The sequence below is a fragment of the Bombus pascuorum genome, chromosome 5 (assembly GCF_905332965.1).
Source record: "Bombus pascuorum chromosome 5, iyBomPasc1.1, whole genome shotgun sequence".
In the NCBI taxonomy this organism is placed as follows: Eukaryota; Metazoa; Arthropoda; class Insecta; order Hymenoptera; family Apidae; genus Bombus; species Bombus pascuorum.
Genome location: NC_083492.1, coordinates 1,696,390 through 1,714,661, shown reverse-complemented (window position 1 = coordinate 1,714,661; position 18,272 = coordinate 1,696,390). Strand labels below are relative to the sequence as shown.

Here is an 18,272-nt window from a genome sequence, read left to right as displayed (position 1 = left end):
TTATGGAGCTATTGGCCCTAGAAGGATTCAAAGTTCAGCTTGTTTAAAACTGTTATCCTCTTTACCGACGTATCGATCAATAGAAAAAAGAAATGAAACAAGAGATCGTTCTATAAAACGTGACTATACCTATAAATCAAACAAATAGAACTACCGACGATATACATAGGAAGTACGTAAAATTGGAAGGTAAAAGCTAAGACGAGTAGCAACGTGTTGTAAATGAAACGAGTACAAATGTATCGAGTCTTTTCAATTCGTTTCCTACATACAAAGACTCGATCAAAAATATTATCGACACTTGTTTGTCTACTTCGTAGCATCGATAATCAATGTATAACAAATTTTTCACGATAACGAAAAATGATTGAATCCAATATGCATCGCATAGAATGGCTGGACAAATTATTACTACTAACACCGTAAGCAATAAAAATCGCAAACAAATTTTTCCAAGCCATCTTCCATCGATAAAATACGATTTATTAAGTCTGTGGAACCGAAAAACTTTCGAATCTGGGATAAAACTTGGCTCGTATCAACTCGATTCTCGCTTGCTGACGTTCGACACATTTCGCGTGAATGAAAATCCTTTCGACGAACACCGATGTAATTGCAAATCCTCGCAATCCTTGGAAAATCTTCGCTCTGGTTTACAAGCAGTCACGGAATCGATGCTACTTCGTGACAGACATTCGTCGTTCTTGAGATTCCTCGGCTTCGGATAACTGAATAGGCAAGAAAACGTTTTCGCCACTGATGAAACGTTCCTAACCGGTCTCTTCACGGTAATGAGTTGTTCTTAATGAGTTGATGTTGCCAGACGAGATGTTACCATTCGCAATGGTAATGGTGGAAACATTTCATTACCGCGTTGTTTGTGAACACCGTTTATCTGCTTGCGCATGATTTATATACATAGACCAGACAGAGTGTACTTTCCAACCTACGATTCGCATAATTATTCAGGACAAGAGTTTTCCTTCGTGGAAATGGAATAATCCTTCCACCAAGAACAAGCTGAATCGGTGGAATAAGTTTCGTTACCGTAAATCTTCTACCATTATCGACAACGTTAACTTTGAACCTCAAAATCGAAGTTTACGTTCGCAGATATTCACTTTTAGAAAAATCCCCATTAAATTGAAGTTAGACATCGTGAAATGGAAAGATTACATTTTTTCGAGTATTAATTTTTAGCTAGTATCTCCGACCTACAAATAGCAACGACGATTTCGATTCGATTGTTCAATCTTGAAATTAGCTCTTCTAAAAAACTTTCTATCGGGTTGTCCGGAAAGTGTCTTACGTGAAACCAAGCGTGTGAAATGTCGTGGTGTTTTTCTCAGCAGAACAAAATGGATCATACGTAATTCGACGAAATAATATAAAACAAAAAACCTTATGCGTTTATTATTTCCTCATAAAACGAAATAAATTTTTCGGACGACCTAATATATTCAAAGGATAAACATTGTCTGCAAAATTCGGATTGATTATATTTACCATACTTTTCTGCTGTGACCTAAATAGGAATTTAAACGTAGCTTTATTTCGGCGAGGCAATTCGTGTTCGACTATCGCGCTATCGCAAATTCACTGGCGGTAGTCGGCAGCAGACTGTACACAGACATTCGGCAAAAAGACGCTGTCTCGTCCCATGTTCCTCGACGATTTACAGTCCACTCGGTCTGGTCGCGTTCTCGCGCACGTGTACACGCTCTCAGACGTAACTAAGGTTACTGCGCTAAGTTGCAGGCAAACAGATGTAATGGCGAAGCTATGCCGGATAAAGCGGACGTGTGTTTACACGCGAGCCTGAAACATACGGACGTGCATTCGGATGTAGCGAAAATTAGCGCATTAAGCGCGAAATGGAGCACACCGAGTAAAACTCCGCGCACGGAATTTACAACCGAGCCAAAACACGCGCACGGTTGTTACTTTAAGTTTCACACACGAATTATTCGTTAACGAATATTCTAAAGCAGTGCCAGCCGAGGTTGCGTTATGAATCCGTGGAAACGCAAGCTCTCTGCGTATAACGTCTCGCTTAAGTTTTTCTCAATCCACTTTCAAATTGTTGAATCGTAGTCGAGGCGTTAATTCGTAAATTGCTGTTACGTAGAGCGAATGGTGCAACTTTATCGCTACGTTTCGTTGATCGTATAACGCCACGTGTGTTGCGTACATGCAGTTTTCGGATTTAGGATGTTTGCGTAGTGTTGTAGACAAACAGAAAGTAGTTTTACAAATTAGAATATTTTCACAGAAATACCTTACGTATTTCCCTAACTTTCTCTGAAATATCCGCAACGTTTGAAATTTCGTCGAATCGTTAATCAAATTCTTGATTGAAAATCTCATTACGATTAGCTGCGGTCATGAAAATATAAATTTCAATTCAGCGTAAACATTCGCGATCTACTTATCTCTGGTGTTATAATACAAACTTCATCGTATCCTTAACCTGGGGTGATTTGTTATACGCGTTGGTTTATTAAAGAGACTAATGATAAAATTGTAATAGTCAGTGCGTATTAAAATCACTTTAAATACAAGTACAGAGATAGTGTACGCCGGTCGTTATCATCGCTCGCTCAATGCTTCTGTTCAACTTCACGCTCGCTATTACACCGTATGACGCGCTATAATAATTCGCTATGATGTTAGAATTTAATCTTAAAGTTAAGATTAATAATCTGTGGAAGATACAATGTTTGTGTTGAAATAATATTCAGTGATATTTATTAAACAGAACTACATATGAAGAATATAGAACTACACTGAATATTATTAATCTTGTAATGTGATTATCTTCTAATGTAATAATCTGTGGAAGACACACTGTTTATGTTGAAATAATATTCAGTGATGTTTATTAAACAGAACTACATATCAAGAATATAGAACTACACTGAGTATTATTAATCTTGTAATATAATTATCTTCTAATGTAATAATCTGTGGAAGACACACTGTTTATGTTGAAATAATATTCAGTGATGTTTATTAAACAGAACTACATATCAAGAATATAGAACTACACTGAGTATTATTAATCTTGTAATATAATTATCTTGTAATGTAATAATCTGTGGAAGACATGATGTTTATGTTGAAATAATATTCAGTGATGTTTATTAAACAGAACTACATAGAATATTATTAATCCTGTAATGTAATTATCTTGTAATGTAATAATCTGTGGAAGACACGATGTTTATGTCGAAATAATATTCAGTGATGTTTATTAAACAGTACTACAGAACCTGATGTATATAAGCGAGTGATATAATTAACAACGTGTGGGAGTATTGTTGATCGTTGGTCAGTTACTCTCAGACTAGACGTAGGTAGCGACCCATGATCCCTTAAATATTTTGAGCCCCACTCTCTATACAGTAATGAGTATGACCTGTGTAAGTGTCCTGTTCAAATGCCTGTGTGTATATTGTATTTTAACACAACGATTCCCTATACTGACTCACTATACTAGTTCGCTATAATGATTATTCCAGGTTCTACGTTCGTCTATGTGTATCGAGCGGTGGTATTACAAAGCAAATGTCAAATTGTGATGAAATATTCGTAAAAATTGGAACAAGGCGAAACCACGAAACTCAGCCGAATCGAAGCGAAACGAAACGAAATCCCTTGAAACGTCGTTAACTGTAAAGCGCATCACGATGCCGTAGCCGTAGGTTGGCGATAAAGTTGGCGGAAGCGGGGAACTCCATTATCCAGAGAGGCGACAATACAACTTTCCTTTTCAGCGTAGCTGCAGATCGTTCCCGGAGCGAATCTCTCGGAGGATCGGTCGCTCCACCGCGGAATCGGGTACGCGTCGTACCGGCAATTTCCTGCACCCTATCTGCCGCCATATTTTCATGGGATCCGGCTGCAGTCGGCTCGCGGAACCGGAGCGACAACGGCTGCGATAATAACTAAACTTTCGATTGCCGGGGCGAACCATTAAGATAAGACGAGGCAAAAGGGAACGACGCCCAGCTTTAAGGAGACCAACGGAAGATGAACAGAGTGTGGGAGAGAAAGCGAGATAGAGATAGAGAGAGAGAGAGAGGGCTCGACTCTCGAGTTGGAAATCGGTGGATGGCGGAAGATGAGAGGAGAGTTGGGTGAGATCGGAAAAGAAGGTGTCGGAAAAAGGAAGCGGAATGGAGACGGTCTCTCCTGAAAGGAAGCCAAGTTACCGGAGAAGAAGGAAAAGGAGAAAAGGACACGGATATATATCTGCCTTTCGAGAGATCGATTAAGATTAAACGCCTAGTTGCCGGGCTTAAGTCCCGGATACAATAGGGAAGCTGAGATTGGGTTTCACGGATTGAAATCAAGGACGTGGTCGTTTAATTTGCAAATGGAAAGGATCGCGGCCACTCTGTCGTTTCTTTTGAGGTGGTTCTCAGAGGGATAAGGTCTGACAGGTGACGCTCCGGTCAAGGAATATTCCTGCGTTGCTGTGGTCCAACTTGCTCCACCTTGGAACACGGAACAAGTTCCAGGGAACTATAGTACTTCGTGCGAACTCGAAGGAGTTGGTTTCCGATTGATGTCGGCATGTCCGAAGCGGACGGGTGTGTTTTGTACATTGACTCGAAACTTCAAAAACGATAATTATAAGTTTGAAAAAATATATTCGGGAGAAAATGTAAAGTACGTGTACGTATGGTATAAGTAAAGGAAAGAAACATCACAAACGTTATTTTCTAAATTGACTTTGGTATTTACTGTTATACGTGTCACTTCCTCAGGGTAAATGGATATACATCGTCTGCCTGTTATTATTAGTTATAAAGTAATAATAAAGAATTAATTGCCTTGGCATCGGAAAATAAAACGATTATTCGAATAATCCCGATCATACAGCATCCGAGCAACGATCGCCATCCCAGCCGCGAGGATTACAGCGGAAATCGCGAGATAAATGCATCAAATGTAGGTTACACCTTGACTGCGGATTTTTCTGCCTTTATAGGAAGTTGAGATATGTAAAAATATATAGAACGTGCCAAGTACAGTACTTGTTACAATATTTAGTAAGTAATATGATTTTCTACCCGAGTTCCATATTTTTAAATATACCACGTATCTCGTCGACTTTTTCATAAAAGCGTCGTAAAATCATTTGGGCGATTTTGTGAAAAAAGAATTATTAGGTGCCTGGACTCGCACGAACGCGATTAGGAGGCAATTAGTTTGCTCGGGCGCAGTGGAATCGTCAAGCGGAGGCGAGGGTTGAAAATCATTTTCTGTGCCGTGAATCCGTGTGAGTCGTGCAAAAAATGACTAGAAACGCGAGGATCCAGAAAAGATTAATGCGTTAACGAGAGTTTCAGGTCATCCCCTTTATCTGGAGGCCGGCTACACCGGAAGATAGGTAATTTAAAAGTCCCGAACGCGTAGATACTGTTTGCCCTTTCCCATTCTCGATATTCAGCTCATTTTTTATTCCTTTCTTTCTCGCTGCCCCTGCTACTCTCTTCTTCCTTTTTTATTTTTTTCTACTTATTACAATGTCGAGCGAGTAATCTCTTCCGTGACCTGATTCTTGCCACGAGCGTGATCGAAAAAATCAAGTTTCGAATTAAGAAATTTTTACATTTCATTAACGATAACGAGAACACATAGAGCAGCAAGCACCTAAACTATTATCGTAATTATTTCACCATACTTGTAATTATTTTAGAATAAAGAGTAACGGGGAGACAAATTTCGCGAAACTTGTAATAATTAACACTTTCGCGTCTTAAGAGAAACCAAAGACCCGTTCGTTGTGGCTAGATAATATTCATCTTGACAAACGTAAAATAATCTATAAAAAGGCTAAGAATGATTAGAATGAAAAATGACGTGAATCTATTAGTACTATAGTAAGAATTATACCGGAGACTTGCGAAGAGGTAGAATTCTTTATTCGGATTTTTCCTTCAATGGAAAATTATTTCGAAAAGGATGGATGACGCAACGTGTGCGTCATTAGATGCAAAAGTATTAATATCGATCTGTGATCTGTTAACGATGATCCAAGGTTAGAGAAAACGAGATCTTGTCGGCATTTAGAATTCTAATTACAATGTTTCTCTGATTTCATTTCGTGTCTATGATGGAACTCGAGCAAAACCGTGCAACCAATATGAAAAAAGATCGATGCGATTAGATTTGTGCCGCGTATCGAAGTTTGCAAATGGTCGTTAATTCCGCGTTAGTTTCCCGTTTTTCGCGACCGTGTGCCATTCGTTTCACCCCATGGCGAGTATACCCGTGGATAATCAAGAAGTTTGTCACGAACGCGACCTCTTTGATATATGCGTTCATCGCAGGATAACGAAATTAAGGAAGCGCAGTTCGATCCTCGCTATCGGTCTCTGGGAACATACCTTGGCCTGATTCGATCTCATTAGTTCGAAAGGAAGAACGTCGCGGAGAAGGAGGAGAATTCCCTGGAGAATACCGAAACGCTGCTTCCAACACGATCTGACAAAAAATGAATGGAGGTTGTCTCTGTTTTTCCAGTCAGGAGAGATTTCTCGATGCCGATCGTTTTCCCTCGTGTTCGTTTGACGTTTGGCACAACTCATTTCTTTTGTATCCAATTTCGTTGTACTTCGATGTAACGCAGAAATTTAGTGACTATTTATGAAACCGAAGATTTTTAACGAATACTGTTATTTATTATTTGGTTACGGGTTTTTATATATATACGTATTTCTATAAATACAAGCAAAGAAATATACCAAATATCGTTGAAATATTTCGAATCTGAATTATACCGAAATTTGTTTCGCTCGTCAGAAATTACAGGGAATATTCTACGTTAAATATCTTTGCGCATTGTAAGCATTCTCTGCATTTTTGTACTTTTTCTCGCAGAAATGCATAAAACTATCAGATATACGTATTTATCGATGGAGAGAAAGAAATCGAAGCGAAGCAAACTGTTAAAGACAATTAGAGTTAGATTATCGTTAAGTCATCTACAATTATTTACAATTAAATAATCGTCATATAATGTCGAATTTTTAATCATGATTTCCAGAAATCAGACATACGTATTTATCTATGGAGAGAAAGAAATCGAAGCGAAACAAACTGTTAAAGACAATTAGAGTTAGATTATCGTTAGATCATCTACAATTATTTACAATTAAATAATCGTCATATAATGTCGAATTTTTAATCATGATTTCCAGAAATCAGACATATGTATTTATCGATGGAGAGAAAGAAATCGAAGCGAAGCAAACTGTTAAAGACAATTAGAGTTAGATTATCGTTTAGTCATTTACAATTATTTACAATTAAATAATCGTCATGTAATGTCGAATTTTTAATCATGATTTCCAGAAATCAGATATACGTATTTATCGATGGAGAGAAAGAAATCGAAGCGAAGCAAACCGTTAAAGACAATTAGAGTTAGATTATCGTTAGATCATTTACAATTATTTACAATTAAATTATCGTCATATAATGTCGAATTTTTAATCACGATTTCCAGAAATAGCGTGCAAGATATTCCAAGATATAAGATTTTAGCTAATTGGTCTGAATCTTCGTATATGTATAATTCTACTTATTTTAAAAGAATCCTGTTAAATACTGGTATTTGGAATTAACTCGGTGGCAAATTCTGTCTGCATTAGAAGGCTGAGTATACCAGCGAAGAATTTTCTTTAGTTACTTAAGCAACTTTGCCAGGTTTCTCGTGTAACGGTTTTCCCTAAGAACAGTTTCCCAAGGAAGCTTAAAGTTTCGTTGAGCATCGTGAGTTTAACCGGAACAAAAACATTTCTGTTCGTCGGTAAAGCCACCCGGGCCACTCTTAAACGGTCGAAACGACTTCAATCATAATACGGTATCGCGACCCGCAATAAAAAATTTCATTAGCAAAGTAATTAATTAAAGGAATGTCAAACACGGCGATACTACCGATCATAACGTGTTCTTTTACCGGATTCTGCGGGACAACGCCGAATGTTATATCCGCGACCATGAAAATTTAATTCACAAATACGCCATTATCCGCAGTTTTCTTTCGTGTCGATCCTGTACGATCATTTACGATATAATCAATGTTACGTCGGCCGATTCTCTACCTAAACCAGGCCACACACCGCAGGCAAAATGACAGCCAGATGTGTGCACATTCTTATTGCATACCCTCAATAGCCTTAAGGACCCACCGTAAATTTTGGCATTTTCATAGTTAAGGTCCTTCAGACTAAACAAGTATCTTTTATTTCACATGTTCCTTATATTTATTGTCTACTACAGGAAGATACGGGAAAGTTAATTTTTTGACATTCCTTGTAGATTGTGAGCATTCCTAATCCACCAAGCTTCTTATTATCCAATCGGAAGCAATGTCTATTGCCCTCACTTTCCTAACCAAAATTATCATCAACAAATCCGATGGTCCCGTGCGATAAACACACCCATCCTTATCTTTCCTCCGCCACAGCATCGTCACCGAACTTCACTGATTCTCCATCTTTCGAACGGTCAATACCTTTTGACCAGTTCCCACCCTTAAATCAGTCACCTACTTAACTTATACCTACGCACGTATAGCGTAACTATCTTCACTACAAAGCTGATCCAGATCCGCACGCTAGCAGTGTTACCCTATGATCGAAAACCCTGAAGCCAACGTCGCCTATCTACTGTTTATAGTTTGCCTTCGACGCAGTCTTTTGTCAGATTAAAACTCTTCGATAATTTTTCAAAGTAACTAACACTGATATTTCAAATTATATTCTGTTGGGTAAAACACGGAAGTAATATCAAAGTGAGTTACAGCCAGCCACATTGATCAATCTAAAATTAAGGAAAATAAAGGAACAACGATGATGTTACAAATATTATCTTTTTAAATTTACGTGAGAATTTACGCTGTCGATGGCTTCAGTGCTTGAAACTAAAACTAAAAGACCAGACGTAGAGTTTCCTTACAAGTGATGACCACTTCAACAAGAATTATTAAATTATTTTAGCGTGGTACTGTAACATGGATTATAAGAGTTTATAGTATGTTTGATTCTAGTTGAATCTAATGCTTAAATCTAAAGGATCTTTTTAGTCTGCGGATCTGATCCGTTGTGTCAAATAATATAAAAAATATTGCTGAAAAAATTGTAATCGTATTTTTGAATTTAAACGTAGGATTTTGGCGCATCGAACGGTCAGTGTTGATTCGATTAAGCTTTTCATCGGGGAAAGTTCTCGTTGTAATTACTTCGAAAGGAATTTAATAACTGTAGTTCATTGTGATGTTAATGTTCAATGAGTATCGGTGTAGTTGCCGGAAAACAATTCCTGCAAGTTTGGTCGAATTTCAGATTATAATTATATTTGTTCGTTATAACGCTTGTTCAGGAGAATCCGATGGTATCGAACAGGTTCCGAAATCGATAAATAAATACGTAATTAATTTGTTTCTGAAAAACGCGGGTTAATTGAATGACGCAAGGAAACTGTTTATGTTGTTACGTTATTGGAAACTATTTTTCTGGTGCATCGGAGTTATACTTACGTAATCAGAGTTTTGCTTATTTAACTTTAATCCGAATTTTATCAGTTTCGTTTGCGTCGTTCAAACGAGCCTCTTAGAAGCCAAACTGACCAACTTCCTCCTTTTATCAATTTCTTAATTTCATTACTTGACTATACGATTAAAAAGTTTAAAAAACAGATGATTTATTTTAAGTTAAGTTCATTCATCGCAAGAACATAGCGTAAATGGTAAATGGTAAATTCTGACGTGAATTTAAAAAGATAATATTTGTAACATCATCGTTGTTCCTTTATTTTCCTTAATTTTAGATTGATCAATGTGGCTGGCTGTAACTCACTTTGATATTACTTCTGTGTTTTACCCAACAGAATATAATTTGAAATATCAGTGTTAGTTACTTTGAAAAATTATCGAAGAGTTTTAATCTGAGATAAAATTAATGTTCTATTCCTATTTCATTCGTTTCGTTTGCATAGAACGTGCAGCAGGTAGTAATCGTTTGCGTTAAAATCATCGTCCACTCTACATTGAGAATTTCATTACAGAAGAGATATATACGTCATTGTGTTTCATGAGTGGTTGGAATAATTTACATTTCGGTACCTTCATAAATTATTCTAGCACAAATATCGCATGACTTGATGCGTTCTACATAATTTGTACATTTAGTAGTTAGAACAATATAAACATTTTGAATAAATCTACTTATAGTTTGCGTTAATATACATAATCGATATTGTATCTATGAACAAAGTGTAGCAGTGCTATTGTTAAAAAAGAAATTCAATGGTAAAATAATCGAATTGAAAGTTTCACGCTATTTTTTCAAATTCTACGACCAGACCGTCGCCTATGCATCGAATGTTTACGATCCACTTGGCGCACTGAACATCGCCTGCTCGTTTATTTTCCTTTCAAAGAAAAATGCTCAAGTGCGGTCCCTCTTTTGTTCCGACAATAAAGATCGTTTGTTCGTGAACTCATAAACCAAGAGAACAATAATTTTATCAAGGCGTACAGTTATGTTTCTTACCGTGAAGGGTTTGATCCGTAAAATTGTCGCGTTATTGCTCGTAAACGCTACGAACTGACCGTGAAATAAAATATTCTCGCGTGCTCTGTAATCAAAAGTTTCATGCGTCGGCTTCGTTATAAAAATTTGACGACTTGTCCACTCCGAAAGCCACGTAACAATTGGATAAAAGGTAACGTCCATTAGATTTTCACTGTTTAATTCCAAGATAAAAATCATCGAGCCAAGTTCCTTGAAACTCTTTAATCTTCGAAATGTTCCATTTCTGATTCATGGCAGAAGTGTAATTTTTTATTCTCCAAGTTCCGAAAGCTTTGGAGAAGTTTTAATTATATGAATTATATATATTTAACTCAAACAACACTTTTGGAGGGAACAACTCAATTAGTACACTATCCGGGAATAATTAATTCCCCCAGGTTCTTCTTTTGTACACTACGCGATGATAATGAATTTTGTTCCTTCGTTCTTTTTCTATGCTGTATTAGATTAATAAACCTCGTGGAGAAAAGTAATTAAAAAATTATTAATTGCAGTAAACTCTAGAAAAAAGGACCGAAGACAGTTTTTCCAACAAATTTCCCTGTAACTTTTAAATTTCAAAATGTTTTACATAACGCGCGTAATACGCCGTTACGTATCAGAGTTTTCCATGTCGAATGTTCAAATATTTCCACTGTACGCGTTCAAACAACGCGAACAGTTTTAGAACAAAGAACATTGACACGATAGCAATGAACGGGTTGAACGACCAGAGCAAGACATTTCTGCTTCGTTAATTCGAAACTGGGAGAAGTCAGCTCGACGACGACGTAAAGCCGATCGATCTTTGCCAGCAGCTTCCTTGAAGAGGATGTTGTTCGATGGTCGAAGTAACCGCACAAACAGATCGCCAGAAAGGCGATGGTTAAGCATCAGCCGAGATACGTAGCCCGGTTGCCCATGTCGTACGAGCGGCACGCGTCCCAGGACCAATGGGAGAAGCCACAGAACTGCAGAATTATCGATGCCGCGGTGGCATTGCGGCGCCGTGTCCATTAATTCGACGTTAGCCTAAGGGGCTTTAAATAATTAATCCCGCGGCCCACCTGCCGCGATTAAACGATGCAATTAAACCGACCCGTGGGTTTACTTAACCGAAGATTGCCGACCTTCCGGCCGCTGACTTTCTACGCCCTAAAACATCTGGTCGGTGGTATGAAAATGAAGAACACCATTAAAAGAACTGCGAACACCGCGTTGGAGCGAAGACGATGGTCGAAGCAAGATATATTGGCAAGAGAAAATTTACTTTGAGATTGTTTTGCGAACGAGTGAGTTTTAGGAAGATGATAAGGAGAAGTTTGGATTATACGCAAATGACGAGGCTGCGTTTAGTCGTGGAATAATTTTAGAATGTAGGCATGATCATAAAGTTTCATAGAATTAACGAAAGCTGAAAATACTCATATTCATACCCGTATCCATTTTTATGTTTTTACGAACGTAACTAAAGAAATTTCTTTCGTTCATTAAATATCTCCACTTTTGTTTCACATGCTCTTCCATATTGTACGAACTGTGTAGATTTTTGCATCTTTAAATTTCCCAAAAATGTATGTATAAAAATGTATAAATGTATGTAAAATGTATAAACGTTCGCGCTCTACACACGCGGAATCGTGATGCACCTGATAAATCAATTCCATCAGATTTAACATAGTATTAGGAAAGTGTTTTTCTTTCGCAAACGCGTTTTTTACAACAGTGCACCTTCATACTGTGAAATGTCCGTAATTCGACAAAATAATATAAAACGAAAAACGTTGTGCGTCTATTATTTCCTCACAAAACGAAAGCGATTTTTCCGACGAGCTAATACTAACGTTCGTTCTGTGTTGTCTCGACAAAGTTATCGTACACCTACAATTTTATCGAACCTATAATCCGTCAAACATTCCGAGTACGCTCCATCAAAAGTCGAATTAACCAAGCATTCCCCAATAAATCGGAACACTTTGACAGGCAAATGACTAGAAAATCGCTCGAAATTGCTCCATAAATACAAATCTCGATCAGAAGCTAATAAGAGTAGCGTAATCATGGATAACGACGTAAGTAGTTAAGGAGAGGAGAAGTCAGCCGCAAGGAGAGCAGAATGTACAGCTGGCAGAGGCAATATAGTCGGTGGAAGGTGTCCCATTTGGGATGGTCCAAGTGTCAAGCCGTTTATATACACGGTCCAGTGTCGCTATTGTTGGCAAATTGGCGGTGGACGGATCCGTCGACGATGACCGGGGTTTGATGAAGTAATGGACGTTCTCTGTCGACGTGTTGACCCGTACCGATTATATACACTGTAATAGTACATACACAGGAGACTACAGGCAACATAGTGACTACCGATACGTGTACACACGGCTTTGTACGTGCATCCTTTACGCGCACGCTGTTACCTGTATATGCATGTAGACGAGCAAACGCGAGATCGTCTACTCTTGCTTCAGTCCTGGGCCTGTTTCGAATTCCGATGAAACCCTATCAAGTGCATTCCTTGGTCTCTTATCGAGCCGAGACTGGCGCTCGATAAATGATCCGACCATTCTGCAATTTCAAGCCTATTACGTCTTCAACGTTTCATCCTGGTTTATACCGTTCGTTCGACTAGTTCGCTGATGGATTTTATTTTAAGACGCTCCTTTGAATATTATTCGTAGTTCTTGTCAATTGAACCGTTCAGCGTGTAATTTCGACGTGTCCGATCGATACGGTTAATAGATGTTCGTAGATTATACTGTTGTCAGTATTTGACGGTCGAGTGTGTAACGTGAAATCGAAGAGGGAAATCAAGGAAACGATCGGTGTTCGATCGATGTCTGGGTTATCGATTAAATACAAGACGGTCGAGACACGTGTATTCTGAATCGCGTCTCGCTGTTCTGTAGATTGTAAAGAGTAAACTGCGATTATTATAAGCAAATAGTAATTGTGGAGGAAGCCAGCGATCGTGCAATAATATTAATATTTTTCAATTTTTTATGTTTACAATTAGAAATTGTTCCGTAAGGTTTATCCTTACCTATTAAGTAATCGATCTGATTTTATGTGTATTATGGATCAAAGCATTCCCAATATTTCTTTGCTGTATGGTTGTCTTGCAATTTTGACTAAATTTTCCCAACTCAAAAGTCTTGGGACAGATATTAGTTACGTTCGCTTTGAAATTGGAAAAAATTCTGGATAAATGATGTTTTAGTATGAAATTTAACGTGATAGTTTAACGAAACTATTAGTAGATTAACGATTTTATTAAAAGATGTGTACAATTTAAAATTCGTAATCATAAACGTAATCTCAAATATAGAAGATGTCGTAGAACTTTCGAGCAGGGGATGAATTTCTCTGATTTCTGATTCACGAGCTTCCTATTAGACGTTATTATTACGGTTACTATGGTAAACAAATATTACGTAATGCTCGTAACCGTGTATTGATTACAGCATACAGCTAATGTACGGAGAGATATTAATGAAGGATTCAGTTTGACAGAGGTATTAATTTATCCAGAGTACGTAGTAGCTTTGACTATTGCATTCTCTATTTCCATTTTAATTAAATAGCTATAGAACATTGTTTCATCCTTGGAATAATAGAAGTTATTTTTCATCGTCCCTTCCATTAATGTCGTCATCTGTCGAAACAATATTTAGAAAACGATATTCTCTCGAGTGTGTTCGCGTAACATATGAATATCAAATTGTTAATTGTCAGAGCAATGTGTTATGCAATGGCGTCGACACAATGTATTACATGGCATTCATTACCACCACACACTGTCACGCATTGTTGTGTTATACAATATCGATTACTGCCACGCGAGTTATACCATCTATTACGCGATATTATGCGCCATTAATAATTGTCATTCCACTTAAAATAAGCCAAACAGCGAACAATAAACTTTATTTGTAAATTAGAGTTCCCTTCAGCTTGTCAACATCTTTTAAAAGCTTATCGATGACCGTCGAAAAAATTGTCCATATTTTACCGATAATTCAAAACTGGAACATATCTGCAGACCCGAACAAAATAGTAGAATAGTAGAACAAAAGTACAGGGAACAATAGAACGGTAGAATAAAAAATGATTCATAATGTAGAATGCTTAAAATTCTGAAATACGCTCGAAGATAACACAATAATTGAATATTCGGTATTTCACAAATATCTTCTAAATTCCTAGTTCGTCAGAGCTTCTCAGGCAGTTAAACGCGTTTGGTTGCACAAACGTAGAGTTCTTTCAATGTTCTATATCGAGATGGAACGCGAAGGCGCGTTTTTGATTTACATCTCGTCAGATTTTCGATTATTTCCGCCGTAAGATTCACCAGTATTCGCTCTTTGTTAATGGTAATCGCTTTTGACGAAAGCCTTTTACTACCTTTGTTACGTTATCAGCGAACTTGAATATGTTTGAACACGATTATGGAAATCCTGATCTTATTCATCGATCTTAACAATGGGATCGAAATTGGTCGGATTTTTTGGAACAGGATGAATTTCTACGATAATTAATCGCGATGAGAGTACTATATTTAGTAACCTGAATATTCTCTCGATATATACATAACCAGCACCTCGAATTATATACATCTTGATATATTTCTAATCTTCGAATGTTAAAATCACGTTCATTTATTTTACGATCGCCTAGTAAAGTTCGGAAAGTTTCTTTCGTTACGCTATTATTACTGAGAAAATGAAAAAAGGTACTCGCTATTTAGTTCACTACCTTTATGGTTCGCAACCATTAACGGCACAGAGGAGAGAAACTATACCGAGAGAATAAATGGTCGACCTATACCACTTACAACTGTGAAATTTAACGTTACATCGAGAAAACAATTTAAAATTCCATCATTGATATTTTTGTAAAATCAGAAACAATTTTAGCTTGGTCGAATGCAATTTGTAGAAGAATGGACTTAAATTATAATTAATTTATTCTCCGCTTGTTTATTTTATTCGTACTCAGGATACCGACAAGCAGGATTATAAAAGAGAAAATTTCATTTTAAAATAATTCCAGAAGCTGCAACTAGATTTCAATCCTGTAACCAAGAGTAAATACTATCATTTTGCAAATAAATTAACGCAGCTTCGATATCATCGTAAATAAGAAGACGCGAAAAATATGAAAATACTGAAAATACCAGGTGTTTCGCTTTTCAATTATGAACCTGAGAAGTATAGAAATCTTCGTTTTTGCACGTGGTAATTTTCCTTGGACGTAAACACGCGGATGTTCAAACGGAAGTCACTCTTCATTGTAACGAATACTATGGTCGCGTAATCACGTGGCAGTCTGGCCAAAACGCATTTATTTTCGTCTGGTCGGCTAGTTTCTGCGATTACGCTCTCGCGCAATAACTTCTCGTCGTCCTACGGTCAGTGCCACGGATTCGCTGAATTTAATTAAATCTTCGTGAGATGTAATTTTCTAATTTAGTGAAAAACTAGCCGAATCTGTTCCGCGTTAAACGTTCCCTCGTAATAAATGACTCTGAAATTTATCCTAATAGGAATAACAGATTTACCAATTTGGATTTTTATGTACGTGCTTTACAGGGAGCAGAAATATGAAGTGATTCGTTTAATATGCAAAAATATCTGCGCCTCGCACGCGTATGAATATAAACTAACCAACGCGAATTAGCATCGGAATACGGGAAAATTAATCTTAGAAAAGGCGAAACGTTGTAACGCAATCCAGTGTAATTTTATTGTCAATTAAAAGGGAAAGGGTGAAATTTTATTCCTATGGAGAAGATTTTTCTCCGTGTTTGGAAGAATTTATTCGAATAATGCATTTGTGGAGATGGTATTTTCGTATTTTTATAATGAATTTTATTGTTATGGGTAAAATAATAATTTCAATAGAACGCCGACAAGTCGTTACATTTTTTAAGGAAATAGGGCGACTGAAGAATTAGATGTCTGAGGGAACGCACCCTAGTCATCCAACCCCTGTCTCTTTTTGCTTTTTTTTTTTTGTAAATTCAGGCAGCGAAGTTGTGTCACGATGATACATGGCCGACCACCGGCATGCGTCCAGAGATTCCAACCACGACATAGTAGCATCGTGCCATCATGATGCGAAATTATGACGGAAGGCTATTCCCTTTTTGCTTCTATTCCACCGCAAAGAGCAGAGAAATGGCACGAATCTGACCGAAATAAAAATTATAGGGCTAGGAATTGTACAAATGCAGATTTCCCATTTATCGCATCTGTGATATTTAAAATCGTAATTGAATATTTAGAGAAATCGTTTGTTGAAACAGTATATATTTTGTAAAATTATCATATATGTAATAAAATATTACTTTATCGTTGTTTGAGCTGTATGTAAAGCGAATGAAATTAATTCGAAGAAGTTGAATTATGGAAGTATGAATTATTGATTGAGTGGAATTATTGAATTATTATGAAAGATTGCGATGTCGTGACGTTACCGATACACAAAGAGCTACACATTCATAGCGGTTAATTAGGCAACATAGAGACGTGTTTGTTCGTCAATATCCAATGCAATTTATGCAATATTCATGAAAGATAATTTCCACTTTGTTGATATACGTTTAATTATATTTGCGCAAACTGTAAACTCAATTGCTTAATTAATGCTGATTATATTAAATATGACTATACATTATACGCTAATATTGATACTCTAAAATTTAAAAAAAAGCCTATATGTTAGAATTTAATCTTGAAGTTAAGATTAATAATCTGTGGAAGACACGATGTTTGTGTCGAAATAATATTCAGTGATGTTTATTAAACAGAACTGCAGAACCTGATGTATATAAACGAGTGATATAATTAACAACGTATAGGAGTATTGTTGATTGCTGGTCAGTTACTCTCAGACTAGACTTAGGTAGCGACCCATGATCCCTTAAATACTTTGAATCCCACTCTCTATACAGTAATGAGTAAGTCTGTGTAAGAGTATTGTGCCTATGCGTGTAATATCGTTGTATCCCAACACTATATCGTATTATTTATCAATCATTTGTGTTTCCACCTTAAGCAGAAACGTATTAAACACACTCACGTTTTTCAAATAGAATTTTCTCAAAAAAACGAAGCCTCCAATTTCCAATTTTATTATCTTTGATTTTCGTCTGTATTTTGAGCCACGATCCCATTTGTATCGTGAATCAAGGACCACCCTGTATAATATATCCAATGCGTACAACAATTTCATCGTAATTCAGACATCTTAAACGATACCAAATCGTTTCGAGAATTTATTGATCAAATTCAAATTTTAACAGCTTAACACTTTGACTGCCACGCCGAAATCACACGTTTCGCTCAGGACGCCACGGGAGTATTTTTATTATTCAAAGCATATAATGGCAAAATAATAATAAATTGACGATGTGAGACAACGTTCTTCCCCGATGGACCGTTTATTTTATTGATGGTCACGTGTGACACCTTGGTAACGGATGGTAGCGACATATTATAACAAGGCTTCGTTTATTTCAACAAACCATTCGCATTTGTTATTTCGTCGTAAGCAAAACGTCCAGATTAATTTGTTGAAACGTGTAGAAGATATTAGTAAACGGTATTTGCTCATTCTATATAAAACAGTAAGGTATGTGCACACTTCTAACTTCAATTATACGATTACAAAGCAACATTTACGATT

General features: G+C 37.0%; 1 protein-coding gene across 1 annotated transcript in view; it reads right to left on the bottom strand.

Annotated features, from left to right (window-relative positions):
• The window catches only part of LOC132906671 (peroxidasin-like), a 414,173-nt gene that overhangs the window by 18,121 nt on the left and 377,780 nt on the right, over positions 1-18,272 (bottom strand). The window lies entirely within an intron of this gene.